The sequence below is a fragment of the Periophthalmus magnuspinnatus genome, chromosome 20 (genome assembly GCF_009829125.3).
Source record: "Periophthalmus magnuspinnatus isolate fPerMag1 chromosome 20, fPerMag1.2.pri, whole genome shotgun sequence".
In the NCBI taxonomy this organism is placed as follows: Eukaryota; Metazoa; Chordata; class Actinopteri; order Gobiiformes; family Gobiidae; genus Periophthalmus; species Periophthalmus magnuspinnatus.
Window position 1 is genome coordinate 8,823,112 of NC_047145.1, and position 24,932 is coordinate 8,848,043.

The 24,932-nt window shown below is 37.7% G+C and overlaps 1 protein-coding gene across 2 annotated transcripts in view; it reads left to right on the forward strand.

The window, feature by feature from the left end:
- Positions 1 to 24,932, forward strand: part of mpp7a (MAGUK p55 scaffold protein 7a) — a 204,873-nt gene that overhangs the window by 17,775 nt on the left and 162,166 nt on the right. For both annotated transcript variants that reach the window (XM_055230120.1, XM_033985906.2), the window contains one exon: positions 10,679 to 10,855. The gene's annotated coding sequence lies outside the window, so the exon portion shown is untranslated. The remainder of the gene's footprint in view (positions 1 to 10,678; positions 10,856 to 24,932) is intronic.

Below are 24,932 nucleotides of genomic sequence, written 5' to 3' on the forward strand. Positions count from 1 at the left end.
GGCTCTACTACTCAAACTGTAGTTTAGATATTGGCAAAGAGTAAACCTGCCACAACACAAATGGGAATCTAACCCGGAATCTTCTTGCTTTGAGGCAAAATTGCTGACAACTGTTTTTTACTAATATTTCTGTATGAATCATTGTTCTAGCATGTCTTTCGAGTGCAGTTTGGGTTAGCGGGGCATCCGATACTGATATCAGATATTGGCGCCGATCCTGTTGTAATATCAGCTTCTAAATATTGGTTAAGCCACTATCTTCGATATGTTGGACATAAACATTGATGTAATTTATTTATACAAAGCTCTTATGTAGCTGTAAGTTATCCTTCAAGTAACTACAGAACAAATTTGAAACAGATTTATCCGTCTCTGCACAGGTATTGGTTGATATTGGGTATCGGCAGATAGTTAGAGGTATATTATCAAAATCGGTATCGAAACTAAAAAAGCTGGATTGGTGCATCCCTAGTCTGAGTAAGACATATTGTCAAATCTTAAAAATACTCAAATGTTTTGACAGTTTCACGCCACTGTCCTCTTTCTTCTACAGGGCATGTTTTTACTCGACCAATAATGTATTTAGTTGACCGAGTTTGACAATATATTTTGCTGCCCGTGTGTAAAGAGTGAAGATCAGCCCCAGAAACTATACATTTCTCCTGGTATTTTCAAAGCCTGAAGTAAATTTCCAACAGTAACTCTTGCTGATGTGGCCTCAATGAAAAGCTCCACAATTTGGTCTCAGTAAAACCTTGGTGACACATTCATCCGCTGAGCCTCATCGTGACCCTTTTCAGAACACTGTGGCCCGGCACCTCTTAAAGACTAATGCTATTTAAATGAGGTGAGTGCATTTACATTTGGGGCACCACCCGGCCAGCCTTTGGACATCTCAATTAAGCCATTGTTCCACACTTCATGCCTCAGCGTTTGATCCTAGCAACCAGCCCGAGTGGAGCGAGTCAGGACCAGAGTGCTCACAGCTCTGTGTACCAGTGAACTAGTTTTCTGCACTGCTGTGCTGCCACATGGAATTTGTTAATTGGTGTTGTAGCTAATACTGGCTGATGGGAAGAACTAGAGAAGGACATGAAGAGTGGGTGGCTTGAGAATGCAAAAAAAAAAAATTAAATCGAAGAGCAATTAGCTTGACAAAAAAGTCGACTAGACCTGTCACGAGAACACATTTTGAAGCACAATATATCATTAGAGTCATATTGCAATAAGCGATAATGTTGAAACTACTTTATGCCACTAATTACTCCGGTTTCCCCCATCAACCAAAACATGAACGCCCTTCGAGACAACTGTTGTTGTGATTTTGGGCGTTACAAAAATAAATGAATTGAATTGAATTGAATTAAGATTTAAATAATGCACAATAAGCCCAGCAAACATTTAAATAGACTGTTGCATTAAAAGACATGAACTTCAACAAATAAATAACATAATGTACTAATTAGCCATAAGAGAGACTTATTCAACCTGCTTCAGCTGAAATGTATCTATTACAACAAAAAACACCCCAATTCTCCCCACTTTTGCAAATAAAAAGTACTCACGGTAAACACTGAGACCCAAAATATATTGTTCTAGTTTTCATATATTGAACAATAAATCGATATAGTAATTCTCATGACATGTATAGAAAATGTATTTGATGCAGAAGAACTATGAAACCTTCCCTAAATGCATTTTCAACAGCTTAATCCAAAATTTGAGCAAAGGCTGTGCAAGATGTCAAAAACATTTTATTTTTTTATTAAAAAAAAAAATCTCACTCTATCTTAACTTCCCAAACAGTGAAACAATTTAACAGAAGTGTCCAATGTCTGAAGTCATGGCTCTGACAGAGGGTTAGCACTAGACCTCTCCATTAAAAAGACTAAAGCTACTTTTAGCTACTTTTCAACTGAAACATTTGGATCCTGGTTTGATTAAAATTCTGTTACTAGTATATCCCTAATTTGATTAGAAAGTGGCTGGTATTTTTGAATCGGCATCCCGCAGTTCAAACACCTAACTATCCGATGATGGCCGATATGTAAGGCCAATATTTTGTTTTGGCAGACCTACTGCTTAATGAATGCCCACAAAGCTTTATTTGAACACTTCAGTGCAGAGAGAGAACTGCAAAAATTGTGACTACTCAGCTCTCTTAAAGGTTTGTGGTAAAAAAGGGGCTGTGGGTAAATTTGGTGTAAATTTAAATAACTATATATATATATATATATATATATATATATATATATATATATATATATATATATATATATATAAATAATAATCAGAATCGGCCCCAGCCATCGGTTTCTCTGGATTCCAAACGATCGGTCTTTGCATCCACCATGAAAAAAAAAAAATATATATATATATGTCAATTGCTACTTTTACTCTTTACTTTTCATATATTCTGTTCATAAAGTGAGTCTTTATTGAAGTCTTTTTCCTGTACACTACATGAGATGTCTGTTAGCTTTGTGTAAATAAGTGTGTTTGCTCATAGATTTTACCTGGACTGCCTGGGTGAGCCTGAGTGCTAATTGCATGCAGCAGCATGTTCTGTGTGTATCTCTCTCATTCTTGTGTGAACAGAGGAAAGCTGCCCAGGAAAGAGAGGCTTACGCTGGCCAGGAATGCTGTCTTGTCTCTGCACTTATTAGTAAGCCTCCATGTGCCTTCTGTGTGTGAGTAGAAATGGACGAAATATCGGTTCCGACAATGCTAATGGAGAATATCTGAGGGTTTTTACAGATATTGAAAAAAAGTTGTTTTTTTTTTAAATCTAGCAATATTTAGCACCAATATATTTTCAGTGCCAGCCCATTCTGTTTTCCCATACATTCACAGTTTGTTCTCTGTGCATGAGATTTGTCTTATGGTTACAGGTGCACTGCATAACTTTACTGAGAGTCCTTCATCACTTGTTTGTGTCTTTGGAGATGATTGCCTCTGTAGGGAAATTGTCCTCTGCATTTGACCCATCCTACAGTGCCGCTTGGGAAACCTGTCAGGAGCAGAGGGCACTACTGGAAATGGAAATATGTCTGTATGTTTACACAGTCATGGAATTATTTTATATCCCAGATTTAGTTTATTTTGCAAAAGTAAGAAGTTAGTGATCTTTATGTAAACTTAAGAAATTTGTGAGCCTTACTATCAAAATCGGCTCAAAAACCTGGATTCTGTGTATGAGAATTAGGGCTGTAGTCAATTAAAGACATTTTTGTTCAACCAAAGACATTTCCTGCCAATCGATTAGTCAAATAAAAAGAAGGCAAAAGCTCAAAACTATTATGCATCACTATGTATCTGGCCCAAACTGCACTCACAAGATTACTGCACAGGATTTCATACAAAAACAGCTATTTATGCAGTAAAAAGTACTAGGAAAAAATATATTTATATAAAGACAGATTAAACTTGTAAATCATATAAATCGATTTTTGTCGACTAGGACACCATTGACGGATTAATCAAACAAATGACTCAAGGCCTTTAGTCTCTAATATTTATACAAACAACACTAACAACTTATTGTATATCCCACATAAATACATTTGAAAAGTTTTATTTGTGATTTTTTATTTTTTTTGTGGCCCTTGATATGGATTTTAAAAGCAAATGTCGGTCATCAAACACAGCAGCAAGCTAAATAGCTGATTAATTAATTAATACTAAAAAAATTGCACTGTACCATTCCTGTGTGAGTGTGTATGCCACATAATTTTGGTGTCCTGGTGTGTCTTATCCCAGTAGCACAAACTATTAGACATAAACGCTGTGTAATTGCTCAAGTCCTGTTGAGGCAGATAAGTGCATCATCTGAGCCAAGTGTTCACATATAATCTCCCTCGCCTGCTCAGACAAGTTGTATTCAAATCTTCAAGTATCTCAGATTGCAGCTAAAGACTTATCTGATAAAACTCTGCTGACAAGAATCTGAACTGTACTTTCACACCACTGGAAACATTGCAACATCTCCACACAATAGTGGCCAGGGCCTCTCACTTTTTGCTCTAGTTTCAGTGGAATGCACAGTAAAATAAAAAAGTGCAGTTTGAATCCCAGATTAATCGTGAATGATGACTGTGGTAATTACCTGCTGTTATGTGATCTCTTGTTAGTTGTGCTGAAGTAAATGGAGCATGGACTAGTTCTCAGATCAGAATGATAAACCTTTGACCTGCCATTCCACTGCATTAACCTTAGTAAGAGTGATGCTGTGCTGATGGTTCTCTGCATTCATGCTCCTGGACAGCTCCAGTGTGACATTTCCTTCAACCTGCTCTAATACTCTTCTGTAGGTCACAGAAACACTTAACATCGTCTTTGTCACAGTGGAAGTACGAGGTGTGGCCTCCTGTATAAATCATTGCTTCCATGAAAACCTCTGAATTGTTTTTGCAAATATTCTTCTTGCTGAAAGTTACCACATAACCCCATGATACACTTCTAATAATACTCTACTTTATACTCTAATAAAGTCACTGTTTAAGTAGAGCTCCAGTTTGCCAATGAAATGACTATAAAATTTTATATATTTTCACTTCAAATTCAGTATAAAACTGTGTGTTCGTGGTCCCTTTTTCATTTTATTATAAGATTTGAACTATAGGCTTTTTTTTGGCAGATGCAAGCGAGAATGAGGGTTAAGAGTGGGATGAGACTTTTAGTAATTTTTTGGGAGATTTTGTTACATTCTTGTCCCCTCATCAAAAATATAACTGGAGTTGTGTTTCGCTTTATGTACGCTTGATTAATCCAATTATCCAAAGTTGTGACACAACAACCAAGCATTTTGAGTGCTCAGAACACAAGTCAACATCTTTTTGCAGTGTTTAAGTCCATAAACCATCACCAGACTTATTCAGAGATAAAATTGTGTTCACGATGAATGCATGGCTCTGATTCAGATATATACATTATTTAAGGGGAGGAACTACAGGCAAAACTTTTTTTTGGTTTGTTTATTTTTTTGGTCTCTTGTTATTTAAGCTTTAACGTGGAAGCAACAAAAATCCAAAATCCACTCTGCACCAAAAGATGTTCAGTTAACTTGCAGCCACTGAGTTATTTGGGACATCGTGTCTTCAATGGCTGTTTTCTCAAAATGCATTTTTCTCCCATAAAGACTTAAGTATAACCCCCCAAAGTAGCACCTACATGCACCAAACATTCCAATTTTGTACTTAACACAATTTTGATGAAGGACTTTCTGATAGTTAAAATATTGATAAATCAGACTTAGAATTAAATAATTTCTCACTTTTCACTGGGAGATTTACTTTATTCAAATACAAAATAAGCTATTTTAAGATGTAAATTACCCAAATATAAAAAATATAGTATTTTATGTGTAAAAACTACTAGAATTTACCATATGAAAACATTGCATGATGAAAAACTTGTAATACATGTTTTTCTTACATTTATTTAAGTAAACTACAGAAGAAGTTTCAAATTGCAGTGTCTCGCCATAAATTAGAAAATGTGAAATGCTAATCCCAAGGACACGCAAAGCAAGTTTAAAGGGGATTAAACACAAGAATGCATGATATGTGTCCTTTAAATCCGGCGTCTACCATGTCTTCATTCTACAATTATTATTAAGGATTTTTGAACAGCGTAATCCCTGAGTTTCTGCTTGGAGTCAGTCTTTTTTCACATTTTAAACCATCACAAATGCTCCCTCCACCACTGAGTTTTTATCTCCATTCACGTCTCTCATTTGTGTATGGAAGGAGGTAGTTGACGTCAGCCTGTGAAGGGTGGGCTCAGCTGCTCCGTACCCCCTGTCATCAGGCTCATGGACGTGGGTCTGCTGGGGTCATGTCTTATTACCCTCTGGAGGATCATATGTCCAAGTGCACAGAGGGGCAGACACATGAAAGGGGCAGGGAGGGGCGGTTATGTTTTGGAGTGGGGGAAGTGAGGAGATCTACGATTATTGGCCAAACCAGTAACTACACATATTAACCTTTTTATTTTTACAGGGCCCACTATGTATTTCTTATCTTTCTTACTAAAGCATAACAAATAATTTCTTTTTTTGGTCCAATGTGGGCTAAGGCTAAAGCCAATTCAATTTAATTGTGATTCACTCTTTTCTAATTGTCTCTGCTTGGGTGTTGATAATGTAGAAGTCCATAAAGATTTTTGGTTGAAATGGAAATGGTTTCTAGTCTCTATAGATATTGTTTATGACATTAATATTGAAAGCCATTTCTATTTGTTTTTATACAGGCAAAATAAAATTGACCCCAAAATTGTGATTCATATTGCCATGACCTTTACTTTGCTTTACTTTCAGATCTTTCAGATCTTTCAGATACAAGGGGTGAATGATTTCTGAATATCTAATTGCCATTTTTGTAAAAAGCATTGTGGTTAGAATTGTGATTTAGGTTTTCAAATCATGATGACCATAGAGGGTTAGAATTTTTGTCAATGTAAGTACATTTTGTTTGCACCTTTTGCTAAAAAATAGCTGCTGTATTTGCAATTCTTGATATTGGGAGTTTAATTAAATTGTGATTCATTAGTCATGCATTTTACGTCATAGTTTGCCTTGAACATGTTGAATTTTCAGTTTTGTTTAGTTTTGTTTAGTTTACTTTGGGCTGTGCCTCCTCTCAGTTGATATATTGCTGATGGACAATCAGAGTAGCAGCAGTGTGCGGTGGCTTCGGGAGGAAGTGACCCTTGGGTGGCACAGGGCCCCTATCCACACCAGGATTTATGAACTAGAAGAACTCAGCTCTGGCATTGTCTTTGTTTGGCATAAAATATAATTGTGTTTAGTCAGAAGCACTTTCACGTCCATAACCACAACCACAGGCCTCACAATAACATCCCTTTGTTTTTTGAACGCTTTGGATTGATCCCAGTTTTATAAATAAGTGGAGCTGAGAATTGCAGGGAATGACTGACCTGTTGCGTGGTAAGTCCAGAATGATACCTCATTGCATTTAGAGGGATATCAGTCTGGTCACCACTTCCTCTGTTGCGGCTTGAGCCAGATTCAGACAGAACCGTCTAATCAAATTTGTTTATTTCAGTGATGCGTGTGAATCGAAGGAACTAATTGGTCTCTTATCATTTTGAATAAAATGACATTTCTCTCATCTGAGTAACATTTTAGTGCAGGTGTGCCCAAAGTTTTTTCTTCGGGATGACAAAATGAATGCACATGAAGGAGTTAAAACCGATAATGAACATCTTCTGTAAATAAATGCATATTTAAATTGACTTTAAATATTAGGAAATAAGACAGAATTGGCCACCCATCTCCAGATATTCTTTACAAAATTGAACCATTGACATTTTGTAAAGACTGTTGAATTTTGGAAGTGATATATACTTACTGTAATCCCTCAGTCATCCAGGTAGGTTCGATAGCAAAAGAAAATTAAATTCTGTCAACCAGACAAATGTTTTGTCATCCAAGTGGCTTCTTATCTTATATCCTTAGAGTATTGCTGTCAAATTAGTTTCAGCTGTCCACTAAAGTATGTCACAAAATGCTCTCTATCTTTCCAGGTTTCTCCTATAAAAATAATTTCATATCCCGCCCAGATGGCAATGAGCCATCATTACAGCAGGCATCTAGTTTGTTTTGTCTGATAAGCAGCTTATGCACAGATCAGCACCCCACACTGTGCAGTATTTGGTGTCTGTGCAGGAGACATGGTTCTGTCATGTCAGAAAATTAGTTATTGAGATATTATCCATTGCAACATCCATATTACAACATATATCTTTCAACTAACAGTGTTGTCTTTTTATTTACAAAGCTGAAAATGCAAATTTACACTCACTTAAGCCTTGTATTGGATTAGTTTTATGTTGAGTTTTGATTATACCAGTGTTTGACTTAATTTTTATCAACAACTACCGACATCCACTAACAACGATAAGCGCTACACTGCACTGTAGTCATTATTCATTCACTGCACACTCTACTACTACTGTAGCAGCAGCTTTCCTGGGGTCCATGGCTGCCAATCTGCGCTATCAGCCCCTCTGATAATCACATGTGGGGTTTGAACCAGTGATCAGGTTGGTGCAGAAGTGCTCTTACAACCTGAGCCACTGCTTTCCCAAAATTTCACCATATGATCGTGCAATTTTATCATAATTATTGAACATTATATTTTTCGCATGTCTATTCTGTCCATTTGTGTCTCTTGTGAGTTTGTCATATCATCTTGAAGCCATCTTGTTATGTAGATGGGATCATTCTTTAGCCACTCTGCAAACAGTATCTCCAGGCTCAGCTCATGTGTGATACATGCTCTGACACAAAGAGCTTACATTTGACATATATCAGTGTGTCAAGTTGTATCACAGGTGTCATCTGTTTGCCTCTAAGGTTTTCACCTTCAGTCAGACTCGAGCTCAGATAAGCCTCCTGCGCAAATCTATTCACATTTCAATTCAATCCTTCAATCCTCTTGTTAATCAGAATCAGAATGTTTTATTGTCATTGCCAGTGAACCATAATCACAAACTAGAAAAAGGAGGATTCCTGGTAAATGTAGTGGCTTCCTATAGGCCTGACTCTCTCCTGTGTATCTGGAGACAAGTGAACAGTGGAATGTGCTGTGAGGATGTGCACTGCTGCTGTTTGTATCCATGGGAAGCACAGAGTGGCTCTTTGTGTGTGACCCACAATTGCATTCAACAGGCATTCTTCTCATTAAGTCACCCACACAGGTCTAAGCAATGCTATTTCCATTAGGTCTGGACCATTTGGTAGACTGAATATATAAGATGAAGGTAGCAGATCTTCACCTAAGTGGATACAAGATATCGATCATGAAGATATTGATGAAACAATTAAGCATGGAATCAGTTTCAGATTATAGTTTAGTGACACTGCTATAGTCCTGTCACAGTTAGAGGCTGATTGCAGCAGGATTCTGTGATGATTCTATGTAGCCTGCACATAGTAAACCACTCCAACATTTTAAAGAATACTGAAAGTTATGCAAAATTGATGGAATTATATATATATATATATTTTTTTTTTGAAGAGGGGGTGACTTAATACGGGGACCAAAGGGAGAGGAGACTCAGCGTCAAAAAAAGTAAAACTTAAAAAAAACATATCAATATGTTGTTTTTGGCATATAGCATTTTCAAAACAATAAAAGGTAGCATGGTGATGTCAATATGTTATGTGTTAGCAGTTAATACACCATAGAAGTAAAATACCCCGTCTTTTAAACTAATACATGAATCCCATGTATTTCAGAACATGTTTGTAGAGGTCTAAAATAACTACAGCCACTATAATACTGTTCCATTAAAACACACATATTTTGCTCTTTGTAGAGGACATTCTATTATCTAAATCTTTTTAAGTCTTTGATTTGATAATTCTGCCAACTCCAGTTTGATTGTGATGCAATTGTGATATATTGTGCAGCCCTAATTTGAATAATGATTTATTGTAGCTTCCTGAACCATGAACCACAACATAGCTCTGTATTCGTAGTGTCTGGCACTCTGGTCATCCAAGGATCACTTAGAGGCAACTGACCACACACATTACACAGCAAACTACAGAGACTGACCTCATTTGAAACTTTAGTGCCTTGAGTTGTCTTCGTGCCATACTACAGTGCCTCCATCTAGTGGACAGGCATTGTTACTACAGCTCAAGTGGACGTTTAATCAACTCAAAATATGCAAGCCGTTGTTATTACCACTCATTCAACTCCTACTCATATGACTATCCAAAACTTTCAGCAACCAGCGTTAATTATTTTTATTTTTTTTTAATGGATTTTTTAAAAATGATTACCTAAGCCATTTTTAATGTACTTTGCATGTTCAAGTAAGGCCTCTCCAACTCACTCCAAAATTAGCCTTGGCTTAAACAAGGTTTGGCATCCATTAGGGATGATCCAATACGGATTTTTTTTTTTTGGAGCCAATACCGATATTTGAGTTGCTGTAGATAGCTAATATTTGATGATACTGATATTTAGCTTTAAACATATTTTATTTGTCCTTGCTATGGATTTTAAGTAATTAAAGTTCACAAGTACATTTCTCTTTTGAAATGATAACAAATAAACCTATTAATCTAGGTCAATCATGCAATTTTTTTGCATGATCTTCTAGTTCCGTTTCCACTCATGAGTATGTTTAAAAAGACAACTCGGATGCACTGAGGACAAACTGGCACTGACACATGGGCACACACAGACTGGGGCAGTGCAAAACGAAATATAAGTGCCAAATATCGTCAAGAGTTTAATTATTAGGCTGACACCAATGTCTGGAGAAAGCCCTCTGATATCAGATATATCACCTATGAACCATCTCTACTGTCCATACTTACTCATTTTGTCTCATTTTATAATTATCACAGTATTCAAAATATACGTCTTTTTCACATTTTCACATATTTGCAATGTTCTTCAGGTCTTCTACTTCTGTTTAGATTTGTAATGTAATTTTAATAGATTAAGATTGTGCTTTATATTGCATTTGTACCACACTTTTGGCGGTGGTGGTTGTGTGTGTTTTATAAATAAATTTGAGTTGACTTTAATGATGAAGCTGCCAAGTCTGAACCTCCATCCTCCTTAATTTTCTATATACTGAAAAACTTTGCTTGCTAACCTCAGTCCTCCTCACAGCTGCTTGTCTTTCTCTGCAGAGTGAAGTGATTTGACGCTGCCACCGCCAGACCTGCGTTTCAGGTCTGTCCAGGTGAGCAGCTTGGGGGCGGGGTGCTTCCTGTTTCGGAGGATTTCCGTGAGAGCACACAGGGCCATACGGAGCTGTGGAGATCCAGAGTGCCAAGGTGGGAGTGCCCGCAGCTGGTGAAGCTAAGGTAAGACATGCCAGGTACTCTAATGTTTACTATTTGCACTTAAAGTTGTTGTTCACCATGTGGTTTTATCGTAAGGTTGGTCGCAAGTGGCAAAGAGCACAATGATGTATATGTGAAAGTGAAGGAATCACCTTACTGGGAGTGCTGTATTTGTTGTTTACTTAAAGGCACAGTATAATCTTTGCTCATATCTTTGTTCATATCAGCTATAAGTAGTAGGACTGAACGATTTGTGAATAATATCTAATTTGCGATTTATGTTTTAATAAGGATTCTGTTCAAACTAAGTTCACAAGAATTGTCAAAAAGACTGAAATATGAACTAACAAACTAATACAAGAATCACATTTCAGAATATATTTGTTCAGATCTAAACTATAGGGTTAGCAGTTTTTATGCAGAATAAGAAGACAGGATATTTTGTTTGTGGAGGAAATGTTGGTACCTAAATAATTGCAACCTTTACGATGTGATTATTATGTCCATTCAAATTGCAACTTTGATTCGATTGTGGTGAATCTTTCAGCAACCTAGTAGGTCAGATAAGTTACATAAATGTGACTAATTATAAATACTAACTACTAAAATATATCATCGAGCTGTACATTTATTGCAGTTCATATAATTACAATTTGGTTTATTTAGAAAAAGATTTGCTGGGATTACCATGCTTTAGGATTACAACATCAGGGTCAGAAAGTGGACTCCAACAGTAAATTTTATCACAATGAGGCATGTTGTATTGATTATCAGTTATTGGTTATTGCTGACATTGGTGATATTGGAGGATTTCCCCAGATATCGGTATTGAAAATTTAGCAGATATTTGGCTTTTTTTTTTTTCTGCACTGCCCTGTCTGTGTATGCTTATGTGATATTTCCAGTTTGTCCTCAGTGCATCAGATTTGTCTGTTTTGAACAGACTCAAGAGTGAAAAAATGAATTTATATCCCAGAAACACATTTTGTTATTATTTTTTACAAAGATGAAAAGTTAATCCATAAACTTCATTGTAACATAAATTGGTCTGTACTATATATTTGAAGTGCGGTATTGCAGTAATTAATAGCGGTATTGGCAAATATCGGTTATCAGCCACAAAAGCAAGACAAATATATCAGGTATCAGCTCAAAATATCCATATCAGACCATTTGTAATCATAATATCGTCTCTATCACATTTAAACATTTGTTACTGAGACATGCCTGGCTGTCAGGCTGCTGTCACATGGGGGAAACAACAGCCTTTTTTTTTTGTGTGATAAAATTGTTCTTCAAGTATTGATAGGAAAAAAACTGTAATAAATCAGCAACTAGAATAACTGTAAATGTAACTCCTTTTATCCACCACATTTCCCCCAGACGCTCCTTTTTGATGAGCATATTCAAAGCAAGTAAGGTACACGACCTGACAGCCTCTCAATAATTACGCAAACTATTCTTTCATACTCCTCACTGTACTGGCCTCTCCCCCATGAGCTAGGTTTGTGGCTGGTGTACAACAGGACAATAATAGAACAGGTTCACAAAGGGTTTGTTCTGTCAGATCCACCACATCAGATGAAACCTGAGCAGTGATTAAAGAAAGGATTGACTTTACTCACAGAGACACAGAGGCCTGTTTATGAAGTTGTATATGGAGCACTTTTTGTTGAATGGCCAGCCGATTCCTCATTATTAGGAAGCATTATTCTGGCTTTTCAAAGTGCTTTGGGCTTTTTTGTATTGATGTTTAATGTGTGAGAGGTATTAACCCATATCTTGATTAATCTGGTTGCCTGAGTCTAGAGCCAATAGCCAATTTTAATAAGCTCTCATCATTCTGCTCTCTCATGTCTACACTAATAAATCTTCCACTCCTCCACACCAGCTACTCTCCTGAGCCTGGTGGCCAGCTGTGCTTTCTGCTCTTCACTGTTCACCAGAGCACACTCCAGACCTTTGCTCTCCATAATTAGGCAGAACATGAATATGAATAAGAGGAGACCTTATGGCACAGCTCCTTTGTACTGTGACCTATGCTTCTTGATTTGTTTGACCATTTGGAGGTCAGGGCTCTGTGCTTGGATGTCATCACTTTTACACAAGATTTTATCATCACTGGTGGACTTTCTCCTTCAACTCTTCTGTTGTCATGTCTTGGTCTGCCAGTTCTTCTTTCATTTTGGCCACTGCATTGTTGGCATTGGCAAGGCCTTCGATGTAGCTTATTGAGAGCTTATAGCAGAGAGCTTATAGCAGGTCTCCTTGTGTTACAGTATGTGGCCCACTATACCATTAAAACATAACCTTGATTTTGTCCCAAAAGTGAAAAATTGCAATGCAATTGTATTCAAAATGCTAAATGTCATCATTTAACTAGAATGTTAAATTTGAATAAATTTAAGTCACAGGATTGAGTCTAAAATGCAATACAAATAAGATACAGCACTGTGCAAGTTTTGTCTTTTTGGGGCATCATCTTGGCCTCTAAAGATGTGAGGCCTTTCATTCTTTCCTGCCTCTGTAGACTCTATTCTAAAGATTTGCTAAGATGTACCTTTGAGCTGAACCTTCACTGTCCCCAAATATAGAACCTTTAAGTGTCTGACTGGTCAGAAAATCACTCACTCCAAATACTGGCTCAGTCCTGTGTGGGCCAAATGAACTTGAGTGAGTGAAAGTATATGCACTATATTGTTTGTGTTTCCTCTGAATGAGAAGTCTGCTCTGTGTCAGCACCGGCCCACTGAGCGTCACATTGGATTCTCCTGAGCTCCATATCTGATGTTTTCCATACCTGCTGAACGCACGGCCGCCTCACATCCATCTTTCCATTCTGTGTAAATGAAACCAATGGCTCTCCACAGCACTCAAACGCTCCATGCCTCTGTCTGTGCCTGTGTCTCATGGCTCTAAATGCCTTCAGATGTTTGGTGCCTGACCCAGATGCAGATTGATATCGGTGGACATTATTGTTATGTGGAAAGATTATAAGGCAAATGTGGAAAAGTCTCTATATTGTGAGTCCCACTTGTGTTATACAGAAGACGGTTCTGATTTCTCATTCTGTTGGAGTAGAGATCTATATGTTTTTACTTAGTCAATAGTCATCTGTATATTTGGCCTGCAAAATATAGGCAACGTCCAGCAGCTGCTAAGGTAAACATAGAGATTTACAAATTTCTTATGCCCTGAAATGAAAGTGAGATGGGACAAACTGATCATGGCTAAATGCCGAAAATGGCTTTGCTTGGTTACTGCTTATTCCTAGTTTTGATTTGGAAAGTTTTGACGGCTAGATCCTTTATTACAAAATCAGGAAACATACAATTTTGTCCCTCAATAATAACCTATATATTTCTTTGTACTGACAATATGTTAAGGTTATTGCTTAATTCAGAATCTGTCCTTTCATTTTTTTTTTTATGTATTAACCACACATAAGTCTTCGTTAATAATTTTGGTCCACTCCTTGTCATCACTTTGCTCTGCTGAATGGTATTTGGTCAGTGTTCATTCTACAGCTCCCTGACAACTGACTACCAGGGTAATTTACATTTTAAAAAGACATATTATGCTTATATCTGTTATATAGTCATAATCTATGACGCCTACTGTCACTGTAAACGTAGAGCGGCGAAGGTCCACTCTGCTGGACCATGTTCTGCAAATCACACTAGCAAGCAGATTTCTTTTGTGCTAAAATGACTGCATTGCTGCCGAATCCTACACATATCACTGATTCAGAAAATAAATTTAAATATATTAATTTAATAGCTCATTCTTAAATATCCTAATACTACTTTATGCCCGTATCGTCCTAATTGATTGATATTCCAAAATTGCTTTGATTCTAGTAGTCCTTTTGAAAATTCTGTGCTAATGCAACGTCTCTGTCCAGTCATGTCCTGGGCTGGCACACTTCTCCTTCCTAAAACCTGTGATGCTCTGACAGTGGGCAGAGGAACAAAGGAGCTAGAGTTTCCATACAGTTAAAGAGATGACAGGCTGAGTAGAGCTGGCATCCAAGTTTGTCTTTCCCTCTGCTCCAAACATGGTTTCCATTTCTACCATCATGAGTAGGGCCGAACAACGGGGAAAATATCAATTTATCTGATTTATCAGAGATTTATCTGATGAGCATTGGCATTGATTAGATTTACGATCCAGATCTTAACTACAGGGTTAGCAGATTTTTTTTTGCAGAATTATTATTTTTTTGTTTGTTTTTCAAAGATCACTTCTACTTGACCAGTATTATTCTGAAGTAACGTTACTCTTACTCTACCTCTGGCCATTTGGACAATCATTCTGTTAGACTGCTGTTTAATACTGTGCAATTCTACAGCCCTTCTACAGCAATTCTACAGCCATTCTGCCCGATGCAGATGGACATTGAGCTTCTCCACTCTGCAGTGGTATTCTCTGTGTCAGTTTGGGTTGTGTTTTTGTGGCTGTAACTCCATCTCCCATGTCTGCCTCACACTCTGTGGTTCTCAAAGCCTCTGCACTGCACAAAACACCACATACAAATTGATTTTAGATCCCATCTGTCTACACAGCTGCCCCATACTCACATCCCATCCAAGACGCTCGGCAATGAGCCTTAGGACAGGGTTTCTCAAAATGTGGTACTGGCTCTGATGGTTACTGAGGACCTCTGCATTTTGAATATTTGCTTCATCTACAGGCAAATGTTCTCAACTTTTTGTCCTCCTTTTTTAAAATGATCCCCAACCATGTCTCATTTTGGACCTGGTTTAGCCTCATTTGAGGCCATGTTAAGTGCTAATTTAGGCCTGATATCGTCTAGGCTTAGATCTGGTGGTACTTGGAAAGACAAATATTGTTACTTGTCATTAAAAGTTTGAGAAGCACTGCCTTGGGAAATTTGCCTGGAATCCAGAATACACCCTTCTTCAATACTTAACAAAGATGTGAGTCCGGTCACTAATGAATCTCCCAGAGTTTAGATGGGCATGATTGACAGGTGGGATAGCCAATCAGGGACACACGTGGTCCGTTCATATTAAGACTAATGTGGCTACTTGTGAGGAAAAAAACAGAAAGAATAACACAAGAGACTGGAAAACATTGTGTGTCTGCAGAAATACACAATGCAAAGGATAAAGCACTAAAGTCTGTTAATCTGAGAAGAAAGAAATTAGATTTTGCTTGTAAATGTTCCTCCTTTATGTCACATATGTCACAGAAATAAATAAATCTAATTGGACGACTTTATTTGAGCCTGACACAAGGTGTGAAAGAGAGTGCTGACTGGACTGATATCCTCATATGAAAAAAGTCTAGTAATTGTCAACTGCATTTTTTATTTATTTATTTGTATTCTAGACATTAATTGACACTGTCTTTTATTTATGGAAAAATCATCCACAGACAAAAATAATTTTTCTGGGTGAAGACCCGGCCAAAGTTGGACCTGTGCATTTACAATTCTGAATAAGGATTGGCAGGCAGTAGTTCTAATGGAGACCTATGGGATTAAAAGATTAGAAAGCTGTATTGTGTGAATTTAATAGCATTTGAGGGCCAAAGGGTTTTGTTTTGAGGCCAAAGATCAGACGACAAAAGCAGCCACAGTGGAAACCATAAAATGTGATCTCTTTCAATTTCCAAAAGGTTGTGATCAGTGCATGAACCCGGGTCTCTGCAGCACCCTCACAGAAGCAGAGCAGGTGTCATCGGTCTCCTAGTGGCTTTCCTCTGGTCCAGAGGAAGTGTAGAGCAGGGCTGCTGGATAGTTCTGGACCAGAGCTGTAACCAGAGAAGGTGCGAGCGATGTGGCGGTGAACCTCACGAGACGGGATCAGTGTCAGTCATGGTGGCCTTGTAAAAGTCCAGGATGTGAGGACCAGCGAGAATACAAGAGCCAGCACCTCCACTCGCTTTGGTGGAGGGTTAACTGCTTTTCCTTATACACTTTTAACATATTCAATCCTTTCAAGAATGTGTATTGGTTTCTTAATCTTGTGGCAACATTGAAACATTTGTGAATGTTGGAAATTACACATCATTACAGATTCCTCTGCCCGCAATCTAATGTTTCAAATACTTCAAATAAATTAGGTTTCAAATTGGGTTTTACAGTAAACCCACACTGAAGGATGGAGTGTATCTATTTAAAGGTTCACTATGTAACTTTTCTGGGTGAAGCTACACCTCTTGATTATCCATGGAGATGTTATTACTTTGCTTAGAATTTTACACAGTATGGCATTATACGTATTAAGTGTGGCTGGGCCAACTTCAGTCAGATCTATGGAGAGGCAATCCATTTACAATAAGAATGCATGATTTTCAAGGTTAAAAACGTTTCAGAGGTTGTCATCTGGACACTTTCTTAATTAAGATGCAAGATGCCATTGTTAATTAGATGGTACTGGTCACTAGGATTAGGTCACTAGGATTTATGCATACTGAGCTACCCAAGTCTTGCTCTTTGTAGCTGAGTATGCCTTTGTTTTTATAAGGTATTTCGTTGACGATAAACATTTGATTGAATAAATGAAAGATGGGTGAGTTTAATGATATATGGTGGAACATTTAGGCAAAGCAATAAAAGCTCCATGGAGACAAGCATATTGCAGGCCCTCCACCAGAAAAGTAACATTGTGCACATTTAACGAAGACATGGTGAATGAAATTGTGTAGGTATAAAATCATACTTATCACTGCTTTCCATGGCAATTGACATTTGACCAAAATCACTAATGATACTTGTTCTGAATTTTAAATAGGACTCTAAGATTCATCGCAATCGAATCAAAATCACAATTTTAATGGTATGCAGTTAGCAAATCACAAAGGCTGTAAGTACCATAATGTCCTCCACAAGCAATAAAATCTCTTGTCTTATTCCGCATAAAATCAGCTGTGCAAAATGCTATTTAGCTAGTGCTAACGTAAAGATAGCAAAGCCGACACAAACACGTACAAGCTTTTTTTCATCAGGCTCTACATATTGGTGGCTCATCGCCTTATTGGTCTTGTTTTTCAAAGCCATAATAATTCCACACATCAGACTTCACCTTCTGTAGTGGAGGATATGTCATGAGGATCAAGATCCACTACCTGCCTAGCCATGATGGTGACTGACGATCATGAAGAACCATCCTCAGTTCAGAATTGGCACAGAATCTAACAAGTGTCATCGCTATGATAGAGGGCCGCCTTGTGGACAAACACCAGAATTAACATCTAAAAAGTTGTATTGAAACCGGGAATGTGAGGCAGTCTTGTGCCGTAAAGGCGATTATAATCATGTGCAATGACCACGATTATTAAAAAATGCCACAAGCGATTAATTGCAGACCTTTTTGATCACAATTAGCGATATTGTCGTGTATCATCCCATGCCTAACCTTTAGTTCAGTAGACTGACAATTCCAGGTCTGAAATCATCCAACTGATTCTAGTGAAGGTGTATGGACTTTAAAAACACAGTGCAGCACTTCCTGTATTACTACAACATCACTAGGTGGAGTGTTTTTAGTTTGAGAGAAGAACTCCGAATACCCTAAATATGCAGGATTTGTGTCTTAAATATGTGTGAATGAAACAAAACACAGCTCCAGGTATATTTTTGATGAGGAAACATCATAATGATGCATAAAAAAATCACCGTAATTATAATATAATGTTGTGACTGATCTCTACTGGAAACCATTTTGTTCCGACTCCTCCCTGACCCGTGGACACCTTAAAGCGTGGTGTGTTTTCCCTCTTGTCTTTTCCCAAAAAGGATCACGTCTTCTGGCTGTTTCTAGACTGAGTGAACTCAAAGCATGCCTTCAAACTGCAGACAGGCCCGGTGGACATGTAGCGCGTCTCTGGGTGTTCTTCAATGTCAGTCATCCCCCTTGTAGCGCTAGCTAACGTGCTGAACCTCCAGCTGTGCGTGGAACCCTCGGCAGGTCAGACAGGCTTATTTTTGAACGGAGGAAGAATAACAGCCACGTACACTTCCTGCTTTTCATCCTCCCATCCATCACCCAGAGCTGTTTTCTTTTCAAATACAGAGCCCACCTCAGATTTCACTCTCGGCACGACTGGATTGGATATGGGAAAAATATCTAATTGCGATTTTCTGACAAGTATTGTGATTGCGGTTAGAATTGGTGTAGTCACAATAGTAAAATTTCAAACTCGATACTCAATTCAAGAGCATCTTTCAGAATAATAAAAAAAAATAAAAAATGTATTTAGACAATAGAATAAAATATAATTAAATCATGGTACTGTCTTTTATGTTACCATGTAGTTTCTGTGTCCTTTAGACATCCAGGTAGGTTCCATAGTGGTCCAGTCTGTGGTGTTTTACTTGTTCTGATACAGATCATTCTAAAGCTATTCAGGAAAGGTTCATTTTTGTCCTGTCTTTTTTTAGTATCAATACTAAGTACTCAATACTACTCAAAATAGTCTCTAGTTTCAATACTAGTTTTAGTATTTTTGACAACCCTCGTTAAAATTGTTTGTAATCCCTCAGTCACCGCCGGTAAGATCCATTGCAAATGAAAAATTAACTTCTGTCTGGACTGGACAGAACTTGTAAATGAGTGGCGAAATGTCTTCACTTTATATTTACTTACCACGTCAGAACTGAAGTAAATGTAACTGAGTTTTATCCACCTCTGCAATAATCATTGCATTGAGATGCTAATGATCTCATGTCAGCTGCATGTTGGTGTTCCATGCTTGACCACTAGATGGTGCCATGTGACTTCTAAAGCGGTAGTGGGCGCATATCACTTCTCAGCTCACCTCTTCCATCTTCTGTCCTGTAGCGATTGTGTCCACTGCCTCCCTCCTCTGTGTCCATGTGAACAGACCTGCTTTCTGTCCTGTCCTGTTTCTGAAGACGGTCCATACGACACTCCAGATGCCTGTAAAAGCTCCCAAGACACGCTTCCTGTCCTCCCAGAGCCAACGGAAAGACAGAGGGGACAGAGCAGAGCATGGCACCCTTTCACAGTGTCCCTTGTCTTTGCATTAGCCTGTCCTTCACATCAGCGCACCCTGACAAAATCAGTGAGGCGTGGCGGCTCGGGTCAGCTCTCCTGGCTCCAACACACTAGTGTTCACACAGGCCTGCTGGACACATTTGTGGTCTGGACTTGAAGAGCTCTAACCTCCTCTGCTGCTCCTCTTAACCTCTTTTATGGAGCCGGACAAACTCTGGTTTCATCACTTTTCAAAAACTCAGAGTGTTCACATGCAAACCTGAGGATGACGCATTCTTATCACAGCACACACTCCAAGAAAACATGGTTTCAAGGTTCAAGAGCTTCTTGGCCTTTAGACAGATTTTTTTACACACTTGGATGGAATGTATTTATAGTAAATACATTTGTTTATATTTCATATATTCAGGCATTCTGAAGAGAGCAGTACTAGACTCTGGTTTTTAATTAAATCAATTAATCCTCAGTTCACCCTGGGGATTTTTTATATCCATTGGCATTTTCACTTTTCTGCCATTGTGTGTGTTTTAATGAATGCTTTTCAAATCGTCCTTGGTCTAATCATTTTTGATGGCACTTGTTTTAGCTATTTCACTTCTTTAAAAAAAAAAAATAATAATATAGCTATATATCTATAGCTTAGATACAAAAAACCCTACACATTTATCCCTATGTTGAAGATGTTTTGTGTCATGTAATTTGAACAGCCACTACATTCATATTGTTTTCTACTTTTAAAAAGTCACAGAACCACTTCTGCTCAACACATACGTACCGAATAATTGGCACATGTTTATTATTTTTAACACTTTATTGACCAAAATGCAGCAAGGAAAAACTCCACAAAAGCCAGTTGGGAAAAAAAGAGAAACCTCGAGGAGAACTACTTTTGAAGGAGAGATCCACTCCTGTTGATGGGCTGAACCAGGACTAAACTAGGACTGAACATGGACTAAAACTAAAACAGCACGGACAGGCTATAGATGTGTCCAGGACAGACCTGTATCCATTTCCATCCTCTTTTAGCACACTCAGCTCAGGTGTCAGACCTTCAGTGTCATAAATACATTACTATGCCATGATATGTGTTAGTTGGTTGGTTCTGTAAAGATGAACTTCACTAGACTAGTTTCAGTTTCAGACAGTTTTAAATGTTAGTACTTTTTGGTAGCATGCCATTGACATTTGTGAATTGTCTGTCTGAGATCTAGGGATTCCAAAGTCCTGTTTATTGGAAAATCAATTTCATTCATTTCTATGTTGTTTTTGATGCATGAACCATATTTTGTGTATCTCACTCCAGAAGAGTGATGCTCTCTGCTTACTTCTCTCTCTGACATCTCTGGAGCTGTTTTTCCACTGCATTTCCATCAGTGTGTCAGACAGCCTGCAGGGAGCTGGTAGGCTACTCTGGTTCTGTCCATCCCAGCCTCATTGCATGTATTTGGGGGTGCAGGAAGCATTGGCTTCCTTGCTGCTGGCTCCATGGGGGTAGAGTTTATGGCCTGGTTCACACTGTACAGAGAACTCTCAGTTAGTCTGACTTTCACATTATTAGCAGAGAGTGTGGAGTGAGCCAGTTATGAGCAAAGGAAAGATACAAACCTAAAGTCAACTATGCTTTATGGGACCTGGTTTGGCTTTCCCCTATGTGTGCTACGGTTGTCAAAAGTATTGCAAATCAGATACTAATCGATAATATAACTATACATCAAAACTAGATATTAATTTGAACAAGTATACTGACAAATTCACATGTCACATGAACCTTTCCTCAATAGCTTTAGAATGATCCATGGACCACTATGGAACTTACCTGGACAATTAAGGGATTACACAGATATAAGACCACATGGTAATATGAAAGAAAGTACTGCAATTTAATGTTGAAAATCATATTCTATTGTCTAAATTAAGAGTTTTGCCTGAACCGAATTCTCAACAAAATTATTATTATTTTTTAAATCTAATCTCAAACACATTTTTTGATTGGAAAAAGGGTTAATAATAATGATATGTAAATGAAGGTACTATCAAACAAAATGGTTCTCTAGTGCGCTCTTACAATTTTAAGAAATTCCAACAACACAGTCTGTTTGTCATGGACTTGTGAAAAATTGTACCGAGGGCTTATTTGTGATGGGGAACATTAACAAAAAGTCATTTTTATTGGATTAATTAAAGTCTGTGAAATGTATTTTTTTTTATTTTGAAGTGACCTTTTTCATCATAGGCATATCTAAACCTGGTACAAGCAAACCATGCTAAGACAAGTAAAAAAAATGACATTATGACCCCTTCCGAAACCCTACAGGGGTGATTGTGGGCAGAACTCGCTTTTAAAAAAATTGAATACTTGAATACTTGGACCCTGGATTTTCATACAAAAGACTGGAAAATGGACTAAAATTTATTAGACCCATGTGCCATTACATTTTTGCATTTTGATGAGTCATAAAATGTACGTATAGCCAACCTTCAAAGAAAAAGTCCATATTTAAAAGTATTAAATCTTGGGTATTAAACTATGACATGCATTGGCCTATTGTCGGGCATTAATATACATTTTGTGCAAAATGATGACCTGAACGCAATGATGTACAATTGGTATAACTGTGATATTAAATTGCTCTGCAGTGCCCTCTTGAACTTTTTGAATGGGATCAAAAAAATGTGTTTTTCATAGACATTTTATTGGCAAATTCGGCATTGACATCTGTCTTGCCATACTGAACAAAAAAACAATGATAACATACCTCTATCTGCAACTGTGTTACCATGACAATGTCAAAAAATGTCAACATTTTGTCATTGAAATAAGTGCGGTTCAGACTACTGGACTTTGTTAAAGACTAAATAGATGCTTTAGACTAATCCAACTATGGCCTAAAATTCATGTTTCCCAAGATAAGCAATAATGAAAAAGCATAATTTAAAAAAAGACATGTATTACCTCAATGGAAGAAGAGTTCAAAGAAAGATAAAACTTGGCACAAAAATATTCCATGTCATGCCAAGTAAAAAATATGCTATGACCCCACCCTAAACCCAACAGCAAGTCGGCCATATTGGGCAGATTGTAGTTCTCTTACTTTTAATATCTCCACTTTAGATTTTCATTCAAAAAGGTTGAATTTTTTTTCAAAAAACCCCAGACCCATATGCAATTAAAAACTATGATTTACATTGTTGATAAATGGTCAAATGTGGCTGTGGCCAACCCGGAAAACAGTTAGTCTTTGAAAGCTTCTGATGCTTCTGAGGTTCGACATTTGTATAAACGCCATGGGAATGTCCAGTCATGATATCACTCAGGAAGAAACACTCTGTGTCCCAGAGATGAATGTGCTTTGGTCCAAAATAACCATATCAGCCTAAGAACAAAAGCAAAAGACCTTGTGAAGATGCTGGCTGATGTTAAGAGTATATCATTATTCACAGTGAAACAAGTACTGTACCCACATGGGCTGAAAGGCCACTCTGCCAGGAAGAAGACATTACTCCAAAAGAAACATAAAAAAGCAAGGTCACAGTTTGCAAATGCACACAGGGACAAAGACCTTAAATTTTTGTTTCGTCAGACCACAGGACATGTCTTCAGAAATGAACTGTTTGGCCATAATAAACTTTGTTACGTTCATAAGAAAAAGGGGGAAACTTGCAAGCATGAGAACACTATCCCAACTGTGAAATACGGGGGTGGCAACATCATGTTGTAGGATTGTTTTGTTGCAGGAGGGACTGGTGCACTTCACAAAATAAATGGAATTATGAGGAAACGACATTATGTGGAAATACTGAAGCAACATCTCAAGACATCAACCAAGAAGTTAAAGCTTGGTGCAAATTGGCAGTATGCTTTGGGTCATTATTTGGAAAACCAAAGTAGTTACAAAGTGACTTAAAGATAACAAAGCCAATATTTTAGAGTGGCCATCACAAAGCCCTTTAGGTTAGTTTCATGTCATATGTCTTTTTATATAGTGTATACAAACTTCTGATTTCAACTGGAAGTTTGCAGCATGTGAGGAATAACTTTGGACCACTGCAAACCGTTTAAAATGAACTAGTTCTCGAATCAGATACAACACCTTTTTTAATTTGGTTTTCTCATTTGTCGACTCACTTGGTTATCCAAGGGGGTCCTAATGAACTGGAAGGGACAGGTGCATGGCTAACTGTCAAAATGAGAAACTGGAAGTGGAAGTTCGGATGTGTAATGGCTGAGTCAGAGTTGGCCTCTTCTCACTCTTTTTAGCCTCAGAAGCTGTGGAGGAGCTGATGTTCCTCCAGTCTGGTGCAGATCACAGGACCCAGAGGCCTCTCTGTTTAGACGGTTGACTTTGGGCGGATGTTGCAGATGCTGTCCCAAAGGTACCAGGTGTTTACTGTGGTCCGTCCGAAGCACAGGCAGATGACTCACTTCAGCCCTTCAACAGCTGTGTATTTTATCGTCAGTTATTCAACTGTTACACATCCTTTCCTAAGGGTGGGATGTGAAGTTTTTTTTGGTTAATTGATAATGATAATTTTATGAGCCATCTCAGGTCGAGCCAATAAAAAAAAGAAATGTAAGGAGATTTTTGCGTGACAGTTCCTATCTTTGTTGGTGCTTTGTTTGGAAAGATTGAGAGCCACTGGCATAGATAGGTTCATTTGGTAGGCTACAATAGGAATCTACTTTTACAACTGCATTTGAAGAGTGATAAGCCATACCATATTATTTTGCTTACATTTTATCATATCATCTGGGGACTCTCTGAAATCGTCCCACTGTGAATGAAGGATTTCATTATTTTTTGGTCATGGTGTCTATAATTATAACTGAAATCACAGAGGCCTTCAATAATTTGCAATACAGTGTAGTATTAATAGGCTTTATTGGGTTCAGTGTTCTTATGTCTATACTAAAAGTTGTACTAACAACATTTACTTATCATAGATGTATGTTCTTTTACTTTATGAATTCATAACGATTAAACATGGAAATATTCATCTGTTTTCCACAAATTTGCTTTGTTATTTGATACAGCGGGACAAAAACAAGTCTGCTTTCATAATTACTGTGTTTAACTGGCCATTGACAATCATTCATGATTTACAAAAAAGAT